The sequence below is a fragment of the Ambystoma mexicanum genome, chromosome 1p, assembly GCF_040938575.1.
Source record: "Ambystoma mexicanum isolate Mex_15411 chromosome 1p, UKY_AmexF1_1, whole genome shotgun sequence".
Lineage (NCBI taxonomy): Eukaryota > Metazoa > Chordata > Amphibia > Caudata > Ambystomatidae > Ambystoma > Ambystoma mexicanum.
This window is the reverse complement of record NC_090921.1, coordinates 773,416,655-773,444,430: the sequence shown is the minus strand read 5'-3', so window position 1 is coordinate 773,444,430 and position 27,776 is coordinate 773,416,655. Positions and strand designations below refer to the sequence as shown.

The window sequence follows — 27,776 nt, the reverse complement described above, 5'->3', positions numbered from 1 at the left end:
CGACACTCTGGCATCTGGCCAAGGAAGCCATATGCAATTTCTTTTAAAGCAGGACAATGGTTTTATTGGGCTGTGATATTTTGTGGCAGATCAACGGGTAACACTTAAAGATATAAATTCTGCAAAAACAAAGTTACTGGTAATTAAGGAACTAATTCCAGCCGTTGTACTATTCATATACAGAAGCCCATTCAGGTATTTTCAGCTCAAGTCGATGAGGAGACCTAAACTCAAAAATCAGATTAAATGTTCTAATTACAGAGCATAAAGAAAGTGCAAAATGCACTGGTCTAAGTGGAGAAGAGGGCTGTTCACATGTGGATCTATGAAAGATCCACACCACTGGAGAATGTAGGTGTTCACATGACGGGACCATTGCAGTCATGAATTCTAGTAGAATTGACTTCAATTTTCCCATTTGTGCTCCGATACCTTAAAGTTATGCAGGAAATATTCCATCCTGTGATTCCCTTCTTTCGACAGGGGCAGACATTGGACGGCTTATTTAAAACTGAATTATTTTATACTGCTTTGCTCCACGAAAATGTATGGGATGAAATAGCCACTTACATATGTTAAAGATATTTCATGGCACGTGGAGTAGCGTGACCAAACAGAGAAAAGGGGGGGGGGGAGCACAGTCCCTTAATTACGGATTTTACATCAAGATCAATGGAACCCTAGCAAGTCCATCAATGCTTTGTGTGATCTTGGACTGATTTTTGGGATTAGAGACTTTTTCCAACATCACTCCATTGCCAACACCCTCTGTATTTATTGGTCATTAATATGGCGCTTATACAACAAGACAGTGTTTCAAAGCACCACAAGATAAAAAACGAAGGGAGCAATGGAAAAGAAAGAATAATTAAGAAAAACAGTGGTCCTACTACGCCTTGTGACATTTGGAGCGTGAAAGTGCAGAGGAAATGAGGAGGTGGGGGGGTAAGTGCTCAAGGATCCCCTGGGAGTGTTAGGCAAAGTTTGTATGCAGTACCCTCTGGGAACACTACAAACAACTGACTACAGGTATAGGAAACCCAACCTTTGGTATAAGCTTGTACTACCCAGTTTTGGTAGCGTGTTGAGCAGCCAGGTTTATTTCAAGAGGGGTCAATGTGAGCTGTAGTGGAGTTACACAGAGATGAACAAGTTACTTACCAACTGGTAACGTTCTTTCGACTGGATGTTCCTCCGACGTATTCCACATCTTTCACATGTAATGTCCACAGCTGTGTTACTTCGGAAAATTTGTGTGACCGGATGTTGCAAATAGGACGCGCAGCGCCCGTAGCCTCAGTTTATGTTTTTTCCTCCATAACGTGTGACCTGCTCGTACACAATGCCTGCTTGACCGCACAGAGGGAATGTAAGCTGCAACATCATGGGAAATTCTCCAGAGGGGCAGACTGGGAGGGCGATGTGGAATACGGTGGAGGAACATCCAGTGGAAAGAACGTTACCAGTTGGTAAGTAACTTGTTCTTCAATGGATTGTGTCCTCCAACGTATTACACATCTTTGACAGACTGCCAAAGCAGTATCAGAATGGAGGAGGGAGAAGAATTTAGAATACCCAATCAGATGGCAGAATAAAGTACCGCTTTACCAAAGGCCATATCTTGACCATGGAGCGTATCCAGGGAGTAATGTTTGACAAAGGTGTGGATCGAAGCTCATGTCGCTGTGTCACTAATATTCCTAATAGGAATGCCCCGCTGTAGGGCTGTGGAAGTAGCCACGCCCCTAGCGGAATGAGCTTGCAACCCTTCAGGAGGGTCCTTGCCCGCCAATCTCTAACATTCAGTAATGTGGAGGATAATCCACCTGGACATGGTCTGTTTGGTAATAGCCTGGCCCAATCGGTGTCCAGCATACCCCACAAAGAGTTGATCGTCCACTCTGACCCTGGACATCCTAGAAATATAAAAGCTCAGAGCTCTCCTAGGGTCCAACGTATGGAGTTGCTCCCCTTCCTTACCAGAATGAGGAGGAGGATAGAAAGCAGGAAGAACCACTTTCTGGCTCAGATGAAACTCAGATACTACCTTAGGTAGAAAGCATGGACGTACCCTCAGCACAACCCTATCCTTGTGGAACACAGTAAAGGGTAGCTTAGATGAAAGTGCCGGCTTTTCACTCACTCTGCGAGCGGATGTAACCGCAACCAAGAAAACCATCTTGAAAGACAACAGTCTCAAAGGACAAGAGTGAAAAGGCTCAAATGGAGCTCCCATCAGGAATTTCAAGACCAAATTCAGATCCCAAACCGGCACCTGAAACGGGGACAGCGGGAACACATTACTGAGCCCTTTTAGAAATTGGGAAATCAATGGAATCTTAAAATAAGAACATTCTTCAGACGAGCGCTTGAAGATAGACAGCGCCACCAGGTAACCTTTAATAGTACCCACTTGAAGGCCCTGTTGGGCCAAAGAAAGCAAGAAAGACAGAAATATGGGAATGGAACACTGAAAAGGATCGACATTGTGTCCTCAGCAGAAGTCGCAAAACATACGCCAACGGCAATGATACAGGGATTTGGTTGCAGGCCGCCTGGCCGAAAGCAACACCTCCATCACGTCATCCAGGAGGTCCCAATCCTTATATCTCAACCTTTCAGATACCAAGTGTGAAGGTTGAGAGTCTTAACCTCTGGATGGAGAAGCTGACCTGCCCCTTCCCCCCTCAACCCCCCGCTACCCCAACCAGCCCTCAGCTCCAACAGGTTGTGTGGAGTTTGGACTCCGACAGAGAAACGACCACTGGCGTTCAAATAGTCGGCATGAGCTCGCCATCCTGTGAGGGAAGCGTCCATCACTATGGTCACTTCCGGCCACGGTTGCCAAAACAGCTCCACCTTCATCAGGTTCCCCTCGTTGGCCCACCAGAAGATCCTATGAAACCGAGAGTGGAATATGAACAGGATCCGACATCGTGTCAGAATTGTGGCCACTGAATCTTGAGGACCCATTTCAGGGATCTCATACTCAGGCTGGCCTCTGGCACCAGAAAAATGCAGGATGCCATGAGGCCGAGCAACCTTAAGAATTTGAAAGCCGGGAGACACTGGGCATGTTGAAATGTGTCCACCACCTGCACAATGTGATGAGCCCTCACCTTGGGAGGCAAGCACTTCCCCAAGGACGTGTCCAACACAGCCCCGATGTACTCAAGGTGTTGGTAAGGTGTCAGATGCGACGACTTGAAATTGAGGGAGAAGCCCAGCTTGTGGAGGGAGCGGCAGGTGAGACCGAAATGATCCATCGCTTGCTCGGGAGAACTCGCACGGATCAGCTGGTCGTCCAGGTAGGGGTAGACGACAATCCCCCCTCGCCTGAGATACGCTGCCACCACCACTATCAGCTTGGTGAAGACCCTCGGGCAGAGGTCAATCCGAATGGCAGGACCCGAAACTGAAAGTGCGAGCTACCAACCGCAAATCTCAGGTACTTTCTGTGCTTTGGATGAATCAGCACATGAAAGTAAGCATCCTGTAGGTCCAGAGACACCAACCAATCCTGAAGTTGAAGGGCCTGGATGACTTGAGAAAGAGTGACAATCTTGAACTTGTCCTGCCTGAGAAGTAAGTTCAACCAACTCAAGTCCAAGATGGGTCTCAATCCCCAGTCTTTCTTTGGAATCAAAAAATATGGGGAATACCATCAGTTGTTACTCTCCGCTACAGGCACCAGTTCTATAGTGCCTTTCTGCAGCAGGGTCAGGATTTCCTGCACAAGGAGCGGAGCTTCAAAGAGACATTCCACGGTGGATTGTTGGGAGGACGCTTTAGGAAGGGAAGGCAGTAGCCGTGGCATATTGTACCCAGAACCCACGCACTCAAATAGCTCGCCATTCTATGAGATGCTGAGACAGTCTGCCCCTGACTGGCGAACAATGGAACATGGCCTCAGTTGTTTTGGAGCAGCTTTGGCACCCCTATTTCCGTGACCACCACGGGCACTTTTACGTTGACCCCTTTGACTGGCGACTCCTCTTGTCCTACCAAAAGAGGAGTAGTAACAAAAGGAATCTCCCCTCCACGGATGTCCCCTAGGACGAAAAGGCGGCAGTTGACGCACTGCTGCGCTCAGAGATTTAGTTGCAGCTTTTGAGGTCTGCAACCTCTCAAGGCTCTCGTCAGCTTTGCTGCCAAACAAATGCATGCCATCAAAGGGCATGTTCAAAAGACAGGCATGCACATCTGGAGCAAAAGCACACTTCCGCAACCACGCAAATCTGCGTATAAAACAGTGCACGCAGCCCTGGACGGGCTAACACTATCGACCGTGTCCAATCCCGACTGAAGGGATTCACATGGCATCCTTGCCATCTTGTACGAGAGCAAGGACCCATCCCTTTCTTCCCCTTCGGGAATATACTCAGCCGCTAGAGAGAAACAATTCCACAGAGTGTGTGAAAATCTTGCTAAGGCACAAGTGGAGTTGGCCGGCTTCAGCTCATGCTCCCCGCAAAAAACATCTTGCATGCCCAACCATTGAAGCGCTTGTCGTCCCCATCAGGAGAGATGGTAGGGTATGCCGCCTGCCTCGAGGTGGCCGTAGCCGCCTGAACCACCAAAATCTCGGGAGTGGGGGGATAGGAAAGGTAGCTGGGGTCACTACTGGAAGGGCAGTATTTTTTAGTTAACTATTTGTTAACCGCCGGAAGAGATTCTGGTGACTGCCAGGCAGCCGCCACCCTTTTCTGCAACGTCAAATGAAAAGGTAACACTGGGTCAGAGGACGGACCTTGATCCAAAATATCAGTTAAATCATCCTGAACAAAAGCATTCGGAGGACTAGACCAACCAAGATACTCTGTGACCCTAGCCATCAATCTCCTATAGGATGACTCAGCATGAGCCCCAGGCTCATGTCTGCCAAACTCCACTTTCGGAGAAGAGTCCAAGCCACTGGCAGCATGAAGAGTTTGACACAACTCTTCCAAATGACTGTCCCTGGACCAGACAGGAGCCACATCAGACACAACAGGGTCAAATTCCACATCTGACCTCTCCTCATCCTCAAATATCATCCAGAGGGAGAAAATACTCCTGCTTCGGGACAGAAGAGTGTCTGGATTCCTGAACAGGCCTCAGACTTGGAAGTAGCCTTCCTTGGAGGATCCAAAGTACCAGGGGCCTCCATCTGCAAATTCCGGCCAAAAGGCCCCGAAGGCGTTGAGAGCACCGACGGCTTCGACGTCGAAGGCATTGACTGCTTCGGCAAAGGCGCTGAGGGCTGGTGTGAAGGCAAAGCTCCGACATCCATATCCGACGGACACGGCGCCAACGGATTAGACACCAACCTCAATCCCTTCCCAGATTTCTGTGGTTTCCCCGGGTACGAAGACCGAGATCTGGAAGCAGCACATCTCTGGCGATCAACCTGAACCTTGTGCAAATGTGACCTCGAAGGTTCCCAATAAGAATCCCACCGAGGACCCGAGCCCGAAGGCGCACGAGCCACGGACCAAGACGTTCCTTGCCGGCTTCTTCCGAAGGCGTGGACGAACTGTGCCCTGGGATAGGAAAATCACCAGCATCTGCTCCCTGTAGGCTGCCCATTCCTCCGAAGTCTAGGAATTAGTGGGACAAACCACTTTCCCCATGGCACCATCCTCCGAGGACGACAGGGAAGGGGACCGGTGACGGCGCTTCGGAGAATGCCGAGACGAGGAGGACGGATGGCGGGATGCACTCTGGGACCAAGATCCCTGGGACTCCTTCCGACGAGTAGAGTCGCCCCTCAAATCGTCGGTGGACCTCCCCTTAAAGCCCCTACCTACCTGTAACTTCCCCTTACGCTCCCGCAAGGACTTAGCAGTCACTGACTGGCATTTGGAACAGTCGTTTGTGTCATGTCTTAAAGCCAGACCGCGGAGTGGGAGGGGTTGAAGAAGACGACATATTCACGAGGAATACACGAGGCGCGCCAAGTCTACGAAGCAAACACGTAGGCGGAAAAAACAGAACTGAGGCTACGGGTGCTGTGCGTCCTATTTATAACATCCGGTGACCTTGCCCTCGACGGAGGCCTTCGATGGACATCGGCCCGACATCGACGCAGGATGTCCTCCACCGAAAAATTTCCGAAGTAACATAGCTGTGGACATTACATGTCCAAGATGTGGAATACGTTGGCGGACACAATCCATTCGAATTACAGTTACATGTATTCAAATAAACTCTTACACTCAAGGTTTCCTGAATAAACAATTATTAATTTATCAGTCAGTTTAAGCCTTCTTCAGAAGGGAGCAATATAATAGTAACACTCAAATACACTTCATGAAATACACACTCTTAATATTTCTCAATCAGTAGATACCCTTTTGGGTTGGCCCACAGACACTGCTTATACCCTCAGGTGACTTCAATTGCTAGGGTGCTGGGGACATTAATATATCATTGTTGCATATAGGATCAGATAGTAATAAGTCAAAGGAAAATATTATTTAGAACATACAAGAGACCACAATTATTCTTAAGCAGGCAAATACCTTTGGATCCCTCCAGAAAGATTCATTCAGTACAAAAGGCTAAGCCAAAGTCAATGGGCAAAGGTCTTATATAGGATGAAGCACTTCTAGTAGTGAGTCCTTGATGAAAAGAAGAATCCAATGAAGGGCCAAAAGCTGATTAGGCTTGTGAGTAGTAGAAGATGCAAGCAACTCTACGGCAAGAGTTAAGTTCACTCAGACTTTGTACAGTACCTTCAAAATGAAGAAAAAGATGCAGCAGATGACTCCTGTTCCTGTGCAGCTCTGGAGATGTCGCTGTTCCTGAGCGTCAGTCGTGGGGACAAGAGGGAGGACGTCGGGGGACTCCTGCAATGCATTGGGATGGTCAAAACTCTCAACCAGCAAACTTCACTTTAAGTGGCTCTTCAGTGTTTCAGCTCCTCGCGTCGACCGCAAATAGCAACTCTGCGGTTCCTGGCTGTTGAGATGGACTTTCCTTGCTTCTGGGGTCCTGCACGCTGTTCAGAGGGCTCAGGCATGGTCACTCCTGCTTCCCTGGGCGTCCAGAGGATCTTCCTGGAGCTACTGGCCCGCTTAAAAGAAACACAATCTGGTGTTCCTCTCCCTGGCTATACGGTTTCCAGCAGCAACTCTGTGGAAATTCAACAAGCTCCGAGATGGATGTCCAGGTGGCTTACTTTGGAGTGGATTGGTCCCACCAACTCAAAGGGAGAATTTGTCCTTGCAGGGGCTCTTGCAGTGGCTTCTCTGTCGATATGAATTTGGAGTGTCAGCACAGCAGCAGGGCTTCACCGGGCAAATCAACGGTCCAGGAGTTGCAGCAGGCGTCCTCTTCAAGTTCTTCTTCGTTTCCCTCGTCCAGTGGTCTACTGCCTTCCAAGCCAAAAGACTCGCCTTTTATACAGTTTTCTCCCATTCATTCCAGGCTAGTTGTCAGTCACCCAGCAGGGTGGCTGTCCTTGCCGGACAGTCAGCTGGCCAATCACCACAGAGTGCATTTGGGTCTCCTAGGAGACTAAGCACAAGGAGATTCGGGCACCTCCCTCACTTCCTGCCTACCCCAGAGACCCTGGAGCCAGAGGCGGGCTTCACTCGTGAAACCTGCCAAAGGAAAAGTGAACAACAGGACCAAACCTGGTTTGGCGCGCAGAGTAAATCTCAAGAAGGACCTTTCCACAAAGAAATGTCAAAAAAAGAAGACAGGCCATTATGACAATGGAATATATTGGAGGAACATCCAGTCGAAAGAACGTTACCAGTTGGTAAGTAACTTGTTCTTCTAATGGATTGTGTCCTCCAACGTATTCCTCATCTTAGATAGACTCCCAAGGCAGTGTAGAAAGCTCTCTGGGGGAGGGAGTAGATTTTTAATACTATTATATGACCAAATATAGCACTGCTTTACCAAAAAGCAAGCTATTTAGACTGGGAAGCATCCAGACTATAGAATTTAGCATAAGTGTGCAGCAATGACCAAGTTGCTGCCTCACAAATAATTTTATGGGAACACGTCTTTAAAGAGCTGTCGAAGAGGCTATGCCTCTGGTGGTATGGGCCCTTAATCGTTCTGGTGGGTCTTTTCCAACCAATCTGTAGCATTCTGAAATGCAAAGCACAATACAACATGATATGGTTTGTTTTGACACCGATTGACCCAATTTCCTTCTGGTGTAGCCAATGAAAGGTTGATTACCCACTCTAGGCTTGGAAAGCCTAGAAATGTAAAAGCTTAGAGCTCTTCTCGGATCCAGCCTGTGCAATCTTTCCTCCTCCTTACTGGGATGAGGTGGAGGGTAGAACGCTGGCAGAATAATGCTCCGATTTAAAAATGGAAATCAGACAACTTTATGCAAATATGAGGGTTTAACCCTCAATACCACTCTGTCCCTGTGGCACACAGTATAGGGTGGCCCAGAAGACAGTGCCTGCAATTCGCTCATTCTTCTTGCAGATGTTAAAGCAACCAGGAAAGCTGGTTTTCAATGTTAATCTTAATGGACAAGTGTGCAAGGGTTCAAAAGGGGCACATTATAAACTTTAAAACCAGATTAAGATACCAAACTGGGACTTGGAAAGGGTAAGGAGGGAACACATTGGAGAGTCCCTTTAAGAATTGTATTATCTAAGGAATTTTAAAGTAGGAACATTCTGCCGAAGAGCGCTTGAAAATGGAAAGCGCTGAAAGATAACCGTTAATGGTCCCAACATTTAGGCCTCTATGTGCCAGGGACAAGAGAAAGGACAACAACATAGAAAAGGATAAACATTCTTTTCTCTGCACCAGTTGCAAAACTTTTTCCAACGGCAACGCTATAGATATTTTGTTGCTGGCCTTCTTGCCGAAAACAACACCTTCATGACGTCATCTAGAAGGTCCCAATCCTTGTATCTCAGCCTTTCAGATACCAAGCATGAAGGTTGAGTCTCTTGACCACGGGTTGGAGAACCTGGACCTCCATTTGAGGAAGATGTAACGGAGGGTAAATGGACATGTCTAGAAGGTCTGGGTACCACGTTCTCCTGGCCCAATCCGGGGCAATTACGATCATGTGGTTTCTGAACCGTCTCAATCTTCTGATGACCTGAGGAATGACGGGAATCGGAGGGAACGCGTATAGTAGTGGGAAGTTCCACTCCACCACAAACGCGTCCCCTAGGGCTTCTCTCGGGATAAATTCCCTTGAGCAATACTTTTCACACTTCCGGTTGATTCTCGTCGCAAACAAGTCTACTTGGGGGGTTCCCCAAATGGTGAAGATCTCCAGAAGGACTTCCTGAGCAAGTTCCCACTCGTGGGACACTGCTCTGCCTGCTCAGAGCGTCCACGGTAATATTTTCCTCCCTGGCAAGATGAACTGCCGTTAAGGAGATTCCTTCTTGAATTGCCCAATACCAGAGCCGCACTGCCTCTCTGCACAGAGGTAGTGACCCTACACCTCTTTTGTTTAGGTAACGCATGGCCACTATGTTGTCTGTCATTATCAGGAAATGTTTTCCTCTGACAGATGGCAGAAAAGCCTTCAGCGCTAGTCCGACTGCTCTCAGCTCTAAAAGGATGATGTGTAGTTTGGACTCCGAAGGAGACCAACGACCGCTGATTGTCCGATCGTTGGCATGAGCTCCCCACCGAATGAGTGAAGCGTCCGTCACTACTCTGCTCTCCAGCCAGGGTTGCCAAAAAATTTCTCCTTTTAGGATGTTCTCTGTGCAAGTCCACCACAGAAGATCCTGCCGAACCTTGTTCGGAATCTGAAGGAGATCCGTCATTTGACCTGAGAACCGGGACCATTGAGTCTTTAGAGCCCATTGAAGGCACTAGGAAAATGCAGGATGCCATGAGGCCGATTAATCTTAAGTAGTCGTAGGCCTGGAGATTTTGGCCATTTTGGAAACCATCTGAAGAATGTCTTGAGCCCTCAACTTGGGAGGCAAGCTCTTTCCCAAGGATGTGTCTAATGCAGCCCCTATGTACTGAAGCTGTTGGGAAGGTGTCATTTGTGACTTCTTGAGCACAGTCTGTGAAGGAAGTGGCAGGTTACTTTCAAATGATCTAGGGCTTGTTCGGCAGAACGTGCCCTGATACAACCAATCATCCAGGTAGGGGTGTATGTGAATCCCTCCTCTCCTGAGGTGCGCTGCCACCACTACCATTAACTTGGTGAAGACCCTCGGGGCGGAGGTCAACCCGAATGGCAGGACTGGAAACTGATAGTGTGAGTCACCAACTACGAACCTCAGGTATTTTCTGTGCTTGAGATGGATTGGCACATGAAAATAAGCATCCTGGAGGTCCAATGACACCAACCAGTCCTGAAGCTGAAGGGCCTGAAGGATCTGAGAAAGAGTGACAATCTTGATCTTGTCCTTCCTGAGAAACTTGTTCAAGCTTGTTAAGTCCAAGATGGGTCTCAGTCATCAGTCCTTTTTGGGAATCAAAAAATACAGGAAAGTACCATCCCTTGTTCCTTTCCGCTACAGGTACTGGTTCTATAGCACCTTCCTCCAGCAGAGTTAAGACTTCCTGCTGTAGGAGCAGATCTGGAAACTTCAAAGAGTGTCTCCCTGGTGGATTGCTTTAAGGTTGCGTTAGGAAAGGAAGGCAGTAACCTTGGGCTCTCTTTTCTAGAGCCCAATCATCTGAAGTAACGGCTCGCCATTCTTGCAGATACTGTGACGGCTTGCCTCCCACAGGCGTCTTATGTTGCAAGTCCTCAAAGTGGTTTTGTGGCGGTTGCTGCGGCCGCTGCTGTAAAGAGGCTGCCGCTGGGGCTGGCTTTGCACGTTATCCTCGTCCACCAGGAGTGGCTTTTATCTGGCCATTCTTCTCACTTTCCATATGAGGAGTAATAACGATAGGATCGTCCCCTCCAAGATTGTCCTGATGCACAAAAAGGCTGAGTTTGCCTAATCGCAGCTCCTAAACATTTGGCAACCTCTCAAAGCTGTTGTCAGCCTTGTTGCCAAAAAGGTGAGACCCGTCAAAAGACATGTTCAAAAGACGGTTTTGCACGTCCGGTGCAAGACCCGACTTGTGGTTGCGAATTACCATGCTAGTGGCCATGGACCTGCTCACACTATCTGCAGTGTCCAACCTAGACTGAAGGGATTCCTGAATGGCCTTTTTTCCTTCTCTAACAATGGCTAGGAATCCTTCCCTTTCATCCCCTTCTGGTATGTGCTCCGCCGCCATTGCAATGCACTCCCACAGAGTGTACGGAAATTTTGCCAAGGCACATGTGGAGTGCCGATTTTAACGCCATACTGCCCGCTGAAAATACCTTGCGCGCCCAACCATCCACACGCTTGTCGTCCCTATCCGAAGGGATAGAAGGGTACGCAACCTTGTTTGAAACTGTGGCTGCCTGGACCACCAGACTCTCGGGAGTAGGGTGTTTGGACCGATAGCATTATGCAAGGTTTCCACCAGATCCCTCATCCTGCTTTCCTCAGAAATAAGGCATTCTGGGACATTTAGGGTGCCACATTCCAGTCCAAAAGGAATATCCTCCTCCTCAGAGCTCTCCTGTTCTTCAAAAATTGAAGTTAAGGATTTGAAAAATTCTTTCCTCGGAAGAGGTTTAAAAGTCTTTTCTGGAAGAGGTGTCTCACTGGAGCCTGAAGGATTTACAGCCCTTGCAGCTTTTTCTTTTGCTGTTATTTTGACAGCTTCTGGCTGAATTGGAGCCTTTGGGACATTTGGCGCCAAGGGCTTCAGCGTTGACGTCGACAAATGTGTTGATGGCATTGACAAAATAGTGGTCGACGGAGCTTGCTTCGAGGGCGTCGAGGTGCTATTCAAAGGCTCACCTTTTGAGGTGTGTCGGGTTCCGGCCGGCGTCAGTGACCTCGAACGGTCGACTCGTGCAGTCTTTTTCGCTTGGCGTCCTGGAGAGTTCCCGATACTTTCTCCTTCGATCACCAGGCTCGAGGGCACGTGAGTGTCGGAACAGTAACGCTCCCGGCCGGCTTCCAAAGAAGGCGCGGACCGAGGCTTAGCCTTTTCAAACACCTCCATCATTTTTATTCTAAATGCTTCCCATTCTTCGGAGGAAGAATGTTTTGTGAAGCATTTCAGTCTATTGGGGGATTCGTCCGAGGTGGAAGGAGACCAGTGGCATCTTTTCTTGGACTTTTTCGTTCAAAGACGAAGAGTGGTGTGAACCACTTCGGGACTTAGACCGATGCTTTTGTCTTTCGCGTCGAGGAGAATTCTCCTCACGGGACCTCGACTCGACGTTAGAGGCTTTCCGGTCAGGTTCTCGACCTACCTGCAGTTTTCCCTTCCTCTCTCGCAAGGACTTCCCTGTCATTGCCTGACACTTCGTACAAGCCTCCATGTCATGGCCTTCACCGAGGCACCACAGACATTCTCGGTGCAGGTCCGTGATGGACATTTTCGAACCTCAGGATTTACAGGTAGTCGGGGTCGACGACTAGGACATTATCGAATATCTTCTTCATTAACTGTGTCACAGAACTACTCGAGGCACGCCGAGTCTCTGAAGCAACAGGTACTGTGGAAAAACGGAACTGAGGCCAACGGGCGCCACGCGTGCTACTTGTATACCCAATGACGTCACCCTCGACGGAGGCCTCAGAGGGACCTCGACTCGACGACATTGACTCACGGTGCCCTCTGCTGAGAAAACCTTTCCGAAGCAGCTAAAGCTGGATGGAATACATCTAAGATGAGGAATACGTTGGAGGACACAATCCATTCGAAATGTTGCTTCTTGTCATGTGCTGGGTTCCATCCAATACCCAGGACGACGACATAAGGCGATGAACGCAGCAGTAACAATTACTTTGCGTTCTTAACATGCAGCATTTGTAAACTATTGAAAAAATCATACAAATTAGAACTGAAAATAAATTGGACAATATTTAAATAATTCTGCTGACTTCCATCTTGATTGCTTGTGTTCCTAATACAGCTCTAGTTTAACCATAAGTCCATAGTCAGCCCGGAATGGCTCGTATGGAACAAGTTACTTACCTGTAACTGTTGTTATCCAGCATGGGTCTGGCATGGATTCACATGCTCATGAATATTCCACGTCGTCAGGCTGGGAATCCTCGGTAAAGAAAAAATCAGTATCAGTTTCGTTTCTGATCTGTCTTTCTCAGTAGTAACCAATCACTGGTCTCTGGGTCATACTGCCCCCAGCCAATGACTGCCCTCTCCCTAAGCCCCACCCCTGGCAGCCATCCTTAGATTTGGTAGCACGCCAAGTGGCAGTATGACCAAGTGAAGAGCCGAAGAGGGGTAGGTGGGAGGGTTCGCATGTGAATCCATGCCAGACCCATGCTGGAGAACAACAGTTACAGGTAAGTAACTTGTTCCTTCTCCAGCATGGGGTCTGGCATGGATTCACATGCTCATGAATAAAAGAATACATAGCAGTATACACATGCACAACCACGGAAGGTGGCAACAGGCTCAACATTAAGCAATACAACAACTCAACATTAAGCATCTCTTACCTCCTCACCAGCCTCACCTTAAGCGAACAGGTTGCGCAGCACTGCTTGGCCGACCCTGGACTCCTCCCTGGAGTCCCGATTGACGCAGTAGAATCTTGTGAAGGTATGCGTCGACCTCCACGTAGCAGACCTGCAGATGTCCAGCAGGGGCACACCAGACAGGAACACTGTGGTAGCAGCGATCGCTCTGGTCGAATGGGCTCTCGGACGGCCGGGCAGCGGTCGGTTTGCCAACCGGTGACAATGCATGATGCAGCCATAGAGCCATCTGGAAATGGAAGTCTTCCAGAGAGCCTTCCCTTGATTCACAGACCCAAAGTTCACAAACAGTTGTGATGTCTTCCGAAAACTCTTCGTGCGGTCCACGTAGAATTTCAGCGCTCTAGCTTCATCCAGCGAGTGCAAAGTCCTCTCGGCCGGCGTTGAAGGCGACGGAAAGAAAACTGGTAACACCAAGGGCTCGTTGAGGTGGAAGTCCGACGGCACCTTGGGCATGAAAGAGGGGTGCGTCCTCAGCACCACCCTCGTGTCATGAAAAGTCAAGTATGGAGGCTTGCAAGATAGGGCCCGAATCTCTCCCACTCGTCGTGCAGAGGTGATGGCCACGAGGAACGCTGTCTTCCATGACGGGAACTTCAAAGGCGCTGAATGCATAGGCTCGAATGGGGCCCCCATGAGCCTGGTCAGCACCACATTAAGCTCCCACGCCGGGGCAGGAGCCTTCACCGGAGGGAATGATCGGAATAGTCCCTTCATAAACTCCTTCACCAGGCGATGAGACCACAAGGACACCCGTCCCGTCGTCCTGGTATATCGGGAGATGGCAGCCAGATGTATTTTGATGGAGGCGTGAGCCAGTCCAGCCTTGGCCAGCGACAGCAGGTACGGCAGCACTTGAGGGGCCGTAATCCGCAGAGGGTTAACCTTCTGTGCACGGCACCAGACAGAGAACCTCTTCCATTTATGACCGTAACACTTGAGAGTTGAGGACGCCCTGGCCTTTGCAAGAACCTCTCTGCAATCGGCCGGAATATCGTACCCTCCAAACTCTAGTGCTGCAGGAGCCAGGCCTGCAAGTTCAGCGACTCTGGGTCGTGGTGGAGAATGGCGCCTCCTTCTCTGGAGAGAAGATCAGCGTCCGCCGGCAGCCTGACTGGCGGGGACGTTAACAAGTCCAGAAGGTCCGGGAACCAGATCTGCCTCGGCCATGCCGGTGCGACAAGGATCATCCTGCACCTGGACTTCTTGAGCTGGTTGATGAGGCGGAGCAGCAACGGCAATCGAGGGAACGCGCATAGAAACAGGCCGTCCCAAGGGAACGAGAAAGCATCGTCCATGCTCCTCGGCTGTGGGAACCTGCTGGCACTTAAGTTCAGTCGTCGTCGCAGACAGGTCGATCTGGGGTTTGCCCCATCGGAAGAGTCGATCCACTTGATCCTGGTGCAGTTCCCACTCATGGCACGAGCGCAGCTCCCTGCTGAGTGAGTTGGCGATGGTGTTTTTTATTCCTGCCAGGTGGAAGGGAACCAGAAACATCCCCTGGGCGACAGGCCAGTGCCACGGATCCTGGGCCTCCTTGGATAGGGCTGGGGATCTGGTGCCCCCCTGCTTCCGTATGTAGAATATCGTGGTGGTGTTGTCGGTGAAGATCCTCACCACTTTGTCCTTGAGGGACGGGAGGAACGACTTGAGCGCCCAGAACACCGCTCGGAGCCACAAGATGTTGATGTGAAGAGACCTCTCCTCCGGGAGCCGAAGGCCTCTTGCGTGGAGATCTCCGGTGTGGGCCCCCCAACCCTCCAGAGAGGTGTCCGTAGTCACAGTCTCCAGAAACGCCGGGGTTTGAAAGTCCGTGCCTGTAGTGAGGTGAGCCCGGGTGCCCCACCATAGGATCGCCCGACGGAACTCCTCGTCGAGCGGGATCCTGTCCTCGAAGCAGCCCCTCGCCTGAAACCAGCGGGCATCGAGGAACTCCTCTAGCGGACGCATCCGAAGTCTGCAAAAGGGCACAAGGTAGATGCATGAGGACATCATCCCGAGAAGGGACTTGATGGACCTCACCCTGGCCACGTCCGTGGCTAACAGGCGCCGCACCTTGCCCAGGATGGTCTTGGTCCTCTCCTCTGAAGGGGAGGCCAATTTCTCCACTGTATCGAGCTTCGCTCCCAAAAACAGAGCTACTTGCGATGGAACCAGGTGGGATTTGGGGTAGTTGATGGCGAACCCCAGCTCTGTGAGCAACCGGACAGTCCTCGCCGTATGATAGATGGCGAGTTCCCTTGACCTTGCCCTGATTAGCAAGTCGTCCAGGAAGGGGTAGACGTGGACCCCCTGCAGGCGCAGCCGCGCCGCCACTGGTGCCAGGCACTTGGTGAAAACCCTGGGTGCAGACTTTAATCCGAACGGTAGAGCTCTGAATTGGTAGTGGCGTCCCTGCACCACGAACCTGAGGAACTTCCTGTGCCTTTTTAGAATGGGGATGTGGAAGTAAGCATCCTCCAGGTCAAACGACGATAGGAAGACGCCTTCCTCCAGCTGTCCCAACACGTGTTGGAGGATGACCATCCTGAATTTCTGCGCCTTGATGTATTTGTTTAACCGACGCAGGTCCAGGATGGGGCACCAACCGCCTGTCTTCTTTCTGACGAGAAAGTACCTTGAGTACACTCCGGAGCCCCGGAGTCTCCTGGGGACGAGCTCGATGGCACCTTTCTTGAGCATCGCCTTTACTTCCAACAGCAGTTGAGGGACATGATTCTCCTTCCTGGCCACGGGAGGAATGCGAGGGCACTTCTTTAGGAACTCCAGCGAGTGCCCGTTGGCCAGGGTGTCCAACACCCAACGATCGGTGGAGATGGACTCTGACGAACTTCGTCAGCCGGCCTCCCACCGGGGTGCTTCGGTGGGGGCCCGACAACCCAGCCAGGTCACTCTTGCTTGGAAGCGGCCTTGTTGTTTGCCTCGGGGGCTCCGAAAGGGCCGTCGCTGCTGAAGCACCCCAAGGGCCCGGGCAGTCTCCAAGTCGGTCTTGATGGCCTGTAGAGACTCATCCCCCGCCTTACAAGAGGTTGTTGCCGTCGAACGGCATGTCCAACACTCTGGTCTGGACGTCCTGGCGAAAGTCTGTCGCCTTGAGCCATCCTCGTCGTCGGAGGCAAACTCCGTTGCCCAGTTGGCAAAATCCGGTATCGGCAATGTCCATTGCCACCGTTATGGCGTGATCCGACGCCACCTCGCCCTCCTGCAGAATATCTAGGGCCTCCACCCTTTTGTCATCAGGCAGGAAATCTAGCAGGGGAGCTATCTTGAACCAGAGCTCCCTGTCGTAGCGGGCCACGATCGCTAAGGCATTGGCCGTCTTAATCGTCGTTGCCGCCGACGAGATGACACGTCGTCCCATAGAGTCCAACTTCTTGCCCTCGCTGTCCGGCGGGGAAGTGGAAGTTGAAGCCACTGCGCCCGCTGCCTTCTTCTTAGCCGCTGCCGAGACGACCGAGTCCGGCGTGGGCTGGGCCCTGAGGCACAAGGGGGCTGCATCGGGGACTCGGTACTTCTTCTCGTACCTGTCCCTCTTGGCGGGTGTCGTGGCAGGGTTCTTGAGGACAGCAAGCCCCTCGTCCCAGATGTCGTCGAGTCAAGGCACCGCGAGGACCGTCTTCCTCTTAGCCTCTCGTTGTTGGTACAGAAACCCCTCCTTTTTCTGTTCTTCAGGGTAGAGCTGGAAGAGCTCGGATGCCCTGGTTATCATGGCTGGGGACGCCCGCGGGGTGGGGGAGGGTGACGACGGGATGTCCACTGTGTCATCGCCGCCGTCATCGTCCGTTGCCATATCCGTCGCCGTATCCTCTAGGGTCCGGCGAGGGGGATGAGGGGTCCACCGGTCTCACAGGCACGAAGGGTGGAGCGGGGTGTACTCTCCTCCGCTTGTTCGGAGGGCTTCCCGACGGGCCTGGTTCTGGCTCCTCCGTCGGGGTGCGTGGTAATCTCGTCCTTATCTTGGTACATAAGGATTGGATTGCCAGCAAAATGGCAGCCGAGCTATCCTGGGGCTATGGGCAATGGCTGCGACGGACGGGATGGCCGCTCCACTGGGCCCTGTTCGACGTCATCGCTATCTTCGATCACGTCAGCAGGGACCGCCCCCTGGATTGAACCTTCTGGAACCTCTTGTCGAGGTTTATGAGCCTCTCGTTGAGGCCTATGGACCTTTCGTTGAGGCCCATCTCGGTCTCCACCAATTCCTCATCAGAGGCTGATTCCGAGTCTGTAATGGCCACCCCCACCCCTCTTTTTCAGCCGGGGGCTTCACGGGGTTCTTAGCGATGGGCTGGAAAGAGGATTCCCTCCGCAGCGGCAGGGATACTCTGGGCCCAGAGGCCATTCCCATTGGCATAGTCACAGCCAGCTCCGCCAGGGTCGCAGCGACCACTTCGGTAGAGGCCTTAGCCGGGTGGATCAAAGCCCTCACCACTCTTGCTTCGAGAAAAAGAGAACAAATAACCCTTCTCCATATTCTGTGAGAGATGTGACTTTTATTTAAACATATTCAATGTTTCTTATGGTGGGCACCATAAAAAACATCGAATATGTTTAAATAAAACAGGACTATAATTTCAAGTAACAAATATTTTGTTGTGCTTAAAAAACGAAACGGAGTAGAGGAGCCAAGAGAACTCCGTTGTTACAGAATTTCATGCGACCGGAAACAATTAGTATCTAGCTACCAAAAAAGGGCGCGGAGGTCCGCCTTTAGAGAAACCCAACCCAAAATAGGCTCCTCAAAAAGATATTCCACTATAAATGTGGTCAATGCATTGTATGTCAATTCACTGGAACTAGAAAGGAGTTCAAATACAAAGCCATCAACTGGATCCTTAAAGATCATACTAACTGTAACACAAACCAGGTCATCTACATTATAGAATGCCCGTGTGGACTTCTTTATGTAGGTTAGACTATGAGAGCCATAAAAACAAGAATTGATTAACATCGTTCTTGTATCAAAAACAAAGTACCAGAAAAACCACTCGTAGACCATTATCTTCTAAAATACCATACAAATATGGATATAAAGTGGTTTGTTCTACAGAAAGTAACCGCCACCAAAAGAGGCAGTGACCTGGACAAGATTTTGACCCAACTTGACCAAAAATGGGTCCATAGACTGAACATGCTTAAAGAAGGACTTAACATCACCCTGGAGTGGAAACGTTTCCTCTAACCACCTCCACAAGGTTCATTTCAGGAATTGCCGTACTCCTGGTTGTGTATCTGCTTATTGTTAATTTTAATGGTGCGATTCTTGTTAACGGTGTCTAGCATGCACTTCAAGCTTCACTGATTGCTAATGTATCATTACTCATGCCCGAGTAGTGCTTGCCACCTAAACAATCGCTGATGTACAATATGGAAATTTAGATAACTGTTCGCCATAACATTGTGACACTCCAGTCTGGGGACTTCTCCCACAGATTTTTCTTTAAATACTTACTGTTATTGTGTAAAAACAATATTGTTCACGATGGAAATGCATTTTGTACAATGTATGCTTTAGACCTCCTTTATAATTATCCTTCTGTGCATTGACAACCTTGTCTTTTGGGCCACTAGAGACCAACTACCATCCTTGTCCTGTGGTGTCAACATAACACGGCGAGTTACACTGTCGCAGCCACCATTGACCAATCGCCACCACTTGTTTAGTGTTACATTTCTAATATGGTTTACTGTTTTGGCTCGGGTACCATGACAATGCTTTGACGAAATAATTTTACCAAACATTATTTTTTATTCTGCCCACAGTATACACAATTACTAATTGCCCCCCCTGCCTGCACTAGTAGCACGTTAGCCTGTATACTTAGCCACTTGGCTTAGGGGTTTCGCCAGGAATTGTTTTCGGCCTACTAAAATGGCGAAGGACATAACGGTTGCCTGGATAACCGCACGGCTACCGCCCGACTCGGCAGACGGCACTGTGTCAGTCAGTTCCCTGCCTGCCAGCGATCGCACAGCATCCACTGATTCTCACGGTATGTAACCCCCCCCGGCGGCATGCTTAATACACTAATTCTGTCCTCCCACACATACCATATAATTACTACGCGTGATCTGCCACGCGGCAATCACGGAACACTTAGTGTCCCCTCACCTAGCGGGTGCGCTTTGTCGGTCCTCCTTGTGAGTTCATCTGCTTTGGCCACTAACTGAGATGACACGATATCTCTGCACGCCACGCGCTATTGCACTTTTAAAGCGGTTACATACATTCTCAGCACCGCAGGCCCCATTACCATTAACTCCCTTTTGGTTTCTAGGCACGCATATACCACCATCCAATATTTGCGACCATTTCAATATATATTTTAGTACGCACAACCCTTAGCCATCTGTATAAATACTTGGCTATGTGCCCTCATACTTTTGCCCACTGTTTTTTCTTTAACAGTTGGAGCCTGGATCTTCCATTTCGGATATGATCTGACCGCATCAATTTGCCTCTTCTGTTGGATTATTTCTACCTAATGTGTCTGGTAAGACTCATTTAACTGTATAGTATGTATTTAATCCAGAAAAGTTTACAGCCCTGATATTAATGGATTTTTGGTCATTATCTCTATGAATGTCCACAACAGAGCAAGAATTATCTGTCTACCTCAGTGTACACTGACACTTAGAGGAACTATTGCCAATGTGCTTCGTGATTATGGTAAGCCCCGTAATCTCCATGACTCCTTGTTGAGTACATATTTTTTCACTGCATTTATTTGCTTCTCAACTTTAAGAATTGCTCCCTGCTCACTCCTGACACCCTCTTCTGTCCACTTACCTCGACAGATCGCATAGGATTCTACAACAGTTTTTGAACTCACCCGTCCTGATGAAGGCCGTCCTAACTACAGCTTGTCAAATCTAGCTATTTGGCAGAAACACTGTTGTGTTGACTTGTGTCTTTGCTGCCTTGCAACTCTCCATTGTATCACATATATGTGCCTCTATCTTGCAATTACCTTATTTAAATCTCATCCTAATAGGATGCATAGAGAATGTAACTGCTCAAAGTGAATAACCAAATATTTTTTGATTTGGATTGTGTTATTCGTGTACTACACCATGTATTTTGTCTTGTTATATATCCTATGTCTCAAATGTTATTGTAGATTGCTACACTTACTGCAAAGAAATTAAATAAGGATTGCAGTTTCCATCAAATGGTATTTGACTTTGTTTTGAATTTTTAGGAGTGTTAGGGACCATCTTTAGTTGGATCTTTTTTGTCTTTGCGCAATTGTGTTGATAAATTATCTCAAATGGGGTCAATGTGAGCAGTAATGTTGTGACACAGTGTTTCACAGTAGCAGATATTCAAATAAACACTTATACTCAATGTTTCCTGATAAAACAATTATTAATTTATTTTACAGTCAGTTATATAAGCCTTCTTCAAAAGGCAGCAATATAGGTAACGCGTATAATACACTTCAAAACACACTCTTAGTTTCTGTAAATCAGATGTTACCCATTGGGGATGACACCCAGACACTTTCTACACCCTCAGGTGACTTAAATAGCAAGGACACTGTGGACATTTATTTATCACTTGTACATTTAGAGCAATACAGAGTTCAATGTAAAAGATAGAAGAGAGGAATAAAAACTTTAACAAATAATTCACAAACAGGTAAGTACTTTTAGAAACTTTCCAATGTCAAATAAGTTTAACCCTTTCCTGAGGAAAAGATAAAGCACAGATTCAAAGGGAAGAAGTCTCTCTCAGGGAGCCAGGACAGCCAATGTTAGTTGCACAGTCTAGGGAAGCTGAAGATCTTATTTACAGGTAGGTAAAAAGTCTTGCACAGTGTTTTTAGAAATGTTTGTAGAAAATAGGACACTTGAGGGCCCAAAAGCTGGGAGGCATGCGTGGACCAAAGCTATAGCAACTCTGCCAGGTAACCAAGACGGGTCTCAACTGAGAGCAACTAAGGCTACACAACTAGAGGTAAATTCTCTTAGACTTTACAGTACTTCTGTTTAGAAGAAATGGTTCCAGCTGGCTTCTGTTCCTGTGCCTCTGCAGCTCTGCAGATCCTGTCCCTGAGCCTCAGTCGTGGGAACAAGAGGGAGGACGTCTAGGGACTACTGCTCTGCAATGGGAAGGTCAGTGGCAGCAATGGGCAAACTTCAATTCAGCAGCCCTTCAGTGTTTCAGCTCCTCGCGTCTGACAGCAAATAGCAACACTGCGGTTCTCAGATACCACTCTGGCCTTTCCTTGCATCTGGGGTCCAGCACACTGTTGAGGTGGCTCAGGCTTGGTCAGTCTGGAGGATCTTCCTTGCGCTTGGGTCTGACTTACAAGCAACACACAGAATCTGGTGTTCCTCTCCCTGGCACTTCGGCTCCAGCAGCAGTGGAAGGACAGCCAGCTCCGATAGGATGTCCAGGCGGGCTTACTTTGGAGTTGATTGGTCCCACCAACTCAAGGGGAGAAGTCGTCCTTGCAGGACTTCTCTAGTTGAGGGGAATTCAGAGCTTCAGTACAGCAGCAGGGCTTCACCAGGCAAACCAACAGTCCAGGAGTTGCAGCAGGCGTCTGTGATGCTGGAAATCCATCGGAAGGACAGGGCCTCCGTATCCTTTACTGCTTTTTATCGTGTGTTCTGTCGTGTTTTCCGCGCAGGAGTTCATGTGGGACTCCTGGCGGTGCAACTCTCTTTCTTTTGGTTTGAACAGACCCGTGGGATACCCTTATGGCACCCATGGGTGGGGGTACAACCCTGTGCCCCTAGTGTATGTTTTTGTGCACCTGTGAGTGGCCCACAGAGCAGGGTATGGGCTGTTGGCAGCTCCATGCTGAATTTGACAGGTGCGCGGAGTATCCTCCATTTTGGGATACCCCGGCCCTGCCATTGGAATAAGTTGATTCCTGATAGAAAACAAGATGGTCCCGGTGGCCTCTTGCTTTCTATTACCCATTACCTTGTTTTCCCAAAGTCCTGGGAAGCCCTGACTCTGTCCCTTCCCCCTGACTGGCTGTTGGATGGAAGTGCCATAAATGGTGTTGTTGTGAAGGCCCAGTCAGACTAGCTGGAGCCTTCCCGGTGATGTATGTTGTGGGTACCTCCTGTGGATGGGACCTGGGTGAATAGAGTGTGTGACGAATATGCATTCTGTGTTGTGGGTGTCTAGTATCTGGTGGTTGACACAATGACTGAGACAACCCTGCCCGAAACCAGTATGAATGCAGCTTGGATAGTTGAATGGCTCGGTACTTGTCCTAATACACATAACTTGTTGTGAGTGTCTGGAGAGAAGTGAATGGCCTGAATACCTCGTGTGCCTGATTGGCTGCCTGCCTGCATGAATGCTCGTAGTCGTGATTGGATGCTTGAGTGTGACCCAGCGGAATGAATGGGAGATCAACAGTATATCTGGGGACCTCTCACTGCTAGGAATCGTGTTCAGAAGCTAGTCCACTACGACGAGTAACTGGATTAACCGACGCTTGACCTTGAAGCCCTGCTGGACGAGAAGAATTGCTGTTGCTCTCCTTCACAATCTGAAAGCTGTTGTGCCTCCAAGGACTGACCCAGAGAGGACCTGGTAAGGCGCCCTCTTCCCGAGCTACGAGGGACCATCGTGCACAGCTGATCTTTGCCAACGCTCCCTGGTAGACAGACCTACGACAGGCTGCCGACCCGATACGGGGACTGCTGCAGAACTCCAAGGAGAAGCACCCGGACTGTTGTCCGCCACTGTCGACGACCGTCGTCGCCGTGCTCCCGTTTGCCTAAGAACTTCCATTGATCATCTGACGCTCTCGTCTGCATCGTCACCCGCTTGTCTCCTGCTGGAGAAGGCCCGACCGTCGACGCGCCGAGGAGTATCCACCGGTGGGTTTCCCGCCACCTACAGACCGCAGAGACGCCGACGACTCGCCCCCCTTGCTGGGCCACAGTTCTTCATCATCTCTTTGCGGTCCAGAACTATTTTCATCGAGGTGCCCCGCACGCCTCTTCCTTGCAGGACGTCGACGAGCACCGCTAGGAACGAAGCGGCCACTTCCCTGCCATAGTTCACCCTGTTCACCGTCGGACGTTCGACGACCCGTGACTCCTGCCTTAAAGGGAGGGCACTCAAGAAGGGCCGTCGATTCCCCGACACCAACGCCAAGTTCCCCGACACCCCACGACGATCCGTGGCTCCCGCCTGAAAGGGAGGCACTCAAGAAGGATCGGTCGGTGCATCGTCGGAGAACTCTACTCCACCAGGTACATTGGGGGGGTAAAACCTTAATAGGAAGAAGTAAGACTATCGGACAATATATGGACTGGGCTTGTGCTATATATCTTTATTTACAGGTTGCCCAGGTGGAGGGGGATCTCCACACAGAACTGTGCCTAGAGGTAGGTGTCAGCATTCTGCCTATTGTTTCAACTATCTTACGTTCCTTCCTATCTCTATTGCTGGTTTACTCGTTATTGATCTGTGTGACATTTTAACCGTACAGTTGATGCACTTTAATGAGATTCGATAACATTAGTGGTACCACTCTAGACGTGTATATATTTATCATTATTGACTTCCAAATACAAAGTGCGTTATTGTGATCGTGTACATAACTTTGAATATTAATTATATAAAGGCTGTTTTCAGTAATAGTGTGTGGACATTCCTTTGTGGGGGTTCGGGGACTACACTGTACTTAAAAACCAGCCCGCATCACCTCCTGAGAAGCTAGGCCTTGATTGCTCGACCACGTACCAATAATGGAGAATCTTGGCTAGGGTGCTCTGTGCCTCTCCTCTACCATATAGAGAGCGGAAGGAACAAGTTACTTACCTGTAACTGTTGTTCTCCAGCATGGGTCTGGCATGGATTCACATGCTCATGAATATTCCCCGTCGTCAGGCTGGGAATCCTCGGTAAAGAAAAAATCAGTATCAGTTTCGTTTCTGATCTGTCTTTCGTAGTAGTAACCAATCACTGATCTCTGCGTCATACTGACCACAGCCAATGACTGCCCTCTACCTAAGCCCCGCCTCTGGCAGCCATCTTCAGATTTGGTAGCACGTGAAGTGGCAGTATGAACAAGTGAAGAGCCGTAGAGGGGTAGGCGGGAGGGTTTGCATGTGAATCCATGTCAGACCCATGCTGGAGAACAACAGTTACAGGTAAGTAACTTGTTCCTTCTCCAGCATGGGGTCTGGCATGGATTCACATGCTCATGAATAAAATAATAAATAGCAGTACACACATGCACAACCACGGCGGCTGGCAAAAGGCTCAACATTAAGCAATACAACAACTCAACATTAAGCATCTCTTACCTCCTCACCAGGCTCACCTTAAGCGAACAGGTTGCGCAGCACTGCTTGGCCGACCCTGGACTCCTCCCTGGAATCCCGATCGACGCAGTAGAATCTCGTGAAGGTGTGCGTCTACCTCCACGTAGCAGTCTTGCAGATGTCGAGCAGGGGCACACCAGACAAGAACGCCGTAGTAGCAGCGATCGCTCTGGTCGAATGGGCTCTCGGACGGCCTGGCAGCGGTCGGTTAGCCAACCGGTGACAGTGCATGATGCACCCGGAGAGCCATCTGGAAATAGAAGACTTCGAGAGAGCCTTCCCTTGATTCACAGTCCAAAGTTCACGAACAGCTGTGATGTCCTCCGGAAACTCTGTGCGGTCCACGTAGAACTTCAGCGCTCTAGCCACATCCAGCGAGTGCAAAGTCCTCTCGGCCGGCGACGAAGGAGACGGGAAGAAAACAGGTAACACCAAGGGCTCGTTAAGATGGAAGTCCGACAGCACCTTGGGCATAAAGGAGGGGTGCGTCCTAAGCACCACCCTCGAGGCATGGAAAGTCAGGTACGGTGCTTTGCAGGATAGGGCCTGGATCTCTCCCACTCGTCGTGCGGAGGTAATGGCCACCAGGAACGCAGTCTTAGACGACACAAACTCCATCGGTGCGGCGTGCATCGGCTCGAATGGGGGCCCCATGAGCCTGGTCAGCACCACGTTAAGTTCCCACGCCGGGGCCTTCACCGGCGGGAACGACCGGAACAGTCCTTTCATAAACTCTTTTACCAGTCGATGGGACCACAGGGACGTCCGTCCTGTGGTTCTGGTATATCCGGAGATCGCCGCCAGATGAATCTTAATGGAGGCATGGGCTAGCCCAGCCTTTGCCAGCGATAGCAGGTACTGCAGCACTTGAGGGGGCGTAATCCGTAGGGGGTTGATCTTCTGTGCTCGGCACCAGATAGAGAACTTCTTCCACTTATGACCGTAGCATTTGAGAGTCGACGCCGCCCTGGCCTTTGCAAGAACCTCTGTGCAATCGGCCGGGATATCGTAGCCTCCAAACTCTAGCGCTGCAGGAGCCAAGCCTGCAGGTTCAGCGACGCCGGGTCGTGGTGGAAGATGGCGCCTCCTTCTCTGGAGAGAAGGTCCGCGTCCGCCGACAGCTTGATGGGACGGGACGTTGACAAGTCCAGAAGGTCCGGGAACCAGATCTGCCTCGGCCACGCCGGTGCGACGAGGATCATCCTGCACCGGGACCTCTTGAGCTGGCTGATGAGTCGAAGCAGCAACGGCAACGGAGGGAATGCATACAGGTATAGGCCGTCCCAGGGGAACGAGAACGCATCGCCCATGCTTCTCAGCTGGAGAAACCTGCTGGCGAACCTCTTGCACTTCGAGTTTGTCGTTGTTGCTAACAGGTCGATTTGGGGTGTGCCCCATCGTCGGAAGAATTGATCCACCCGATCCTGGCGCAGTTCCCACTCGTGACACGCGCGCAGTTACCTGCTGAGCGAGTCGGCGATGGTGTTTCTTTCTCCTGCCAGGTGGAAGGGAACCAGGAACATCCCCTGGGCGACCGCCCAGTGCCACAGATCCTGTGCCTCCTTCGATAGGGCTGGGGATCTGGTCCTCCCTGCTTCTGTATGTAAAGCATTGTCGTGGTGTTGTCCGTGAAGATCCGCACCACCTTGCCCTTGAGCGACGGGAGGAACGATTTGAGAGCCCAGAACACGGCTCGGAGTTCCAGGACGTTGATGTGCAGGAGCCTCTCCTCCGGGAGCCAGAGGCCTCTTGCGTGGAGATCTCCAGTGTGGGCGCCCCAACCTTCCAGGGAGGCGTCCGTCGTCACTGTCTCCTGGTACGCCGGCGTCTGAAATTCCTTGCCCGCAGTGAGGTGTGCTCGAACGCCCCACCACTGAATCGCCCGCCGGAACACCTCGTTGAGGGGGACCCCGTCTTCGAAGGTGCCCGTCGCCTGCATCCAACAGGCGTCGAAAAATTCTTGAAGAGGGCGCATCCGTAGTCTGCAGAGGCGCAACAGGTAGATGCAAGAGGACATCATCCCCAGGAGGGACTTGATGGACCTCACCCTGGACACGTCCGTGGCTAGCAGGTGCTGCACTTTGCCTAGAATGGTCTTCGTCCGTTCTTCCGACGGGGCCGCCAGGCGCCTCACTGTATCGAGCTTCGCTCCCAGAAACAGGGCCACCTGCGACGGCACCAGGTGGGACTTTGGGTAGTTTATGGCGAATCCCAGGTCTGTGAGTAGCTGGACGGTCCTCGCAGTGTGTTCGATGGCGAGTTCCCTCGTCCTTGAGCAGATGAGCCAGTCGTCCAGGTAGGGGTAGACGTGAATCCCCTGCAGGCGCAGCCGCGCCGCCACTGGTGCCAGGCACTTGGTAAAGACCCTGGGGGCCGACTTCAATCCGAACGGCAGTGCTCTGAATTGGTAGTGGCGTCCCTGGACGACGAACCTGAGGAACTTTCGGTGACTTTGAGGATGGGAACGTGGAAGTAAGCATCCTCCAGGTCCAACGACGATAGAAAGTCGCCTTCCTCCAGCTGTCCCAGTACGTGCTGGAGGGTGACCATCCTGAACTTTTGTGATCTGATGTATTTGTTCAAACGACGAAGGTCCAGGATGGGGCGCCAGCCGCCCATCTTCTTCCTGACGAGGAAGTACCTTGAGTACACCCCGGAGCCTCTTCAGGACAAGCTCGATGGCGCCTTTCCTGAGCATCGCCCGTACTTTCAACAGCAGTTGCGGGACGTGATTTTCCTTCCTGGCCACAGGTGGAACGTGAGGGCACTTCTTCAGGAATTTGATAGGGTGTCCTCTTTCCAGGGTATCCAGCACCCAACGGTCGGTGGAGATGGACTTCCACACGCCGACGAAATTCGTCAGCCGGCCTCCCACCGGGGTGCTTCGGTGGGGGCCCCGAGACCACGGCCGGTTCAGTCCTGCTTGGAGGTGGTGGCCTTGCCGCCCTGGCCACCTTGCCG

The 27,776-nt window shown here is 50.5% G+C and overlaps 1 protein-coding gene across 2 annotated transcripts in view; it reads right to left on the bottom strand.

The window, feature by feature from the left end:
* Positions 1 to 27,776, bottom strand: part of INTS3 (integrator complex subunit 3) — a 1,800,341-nt gene that overhangs the window by 1,227,711 nt on the left and 544,854 nt on the right. The window lies entirely within an intron of this gene.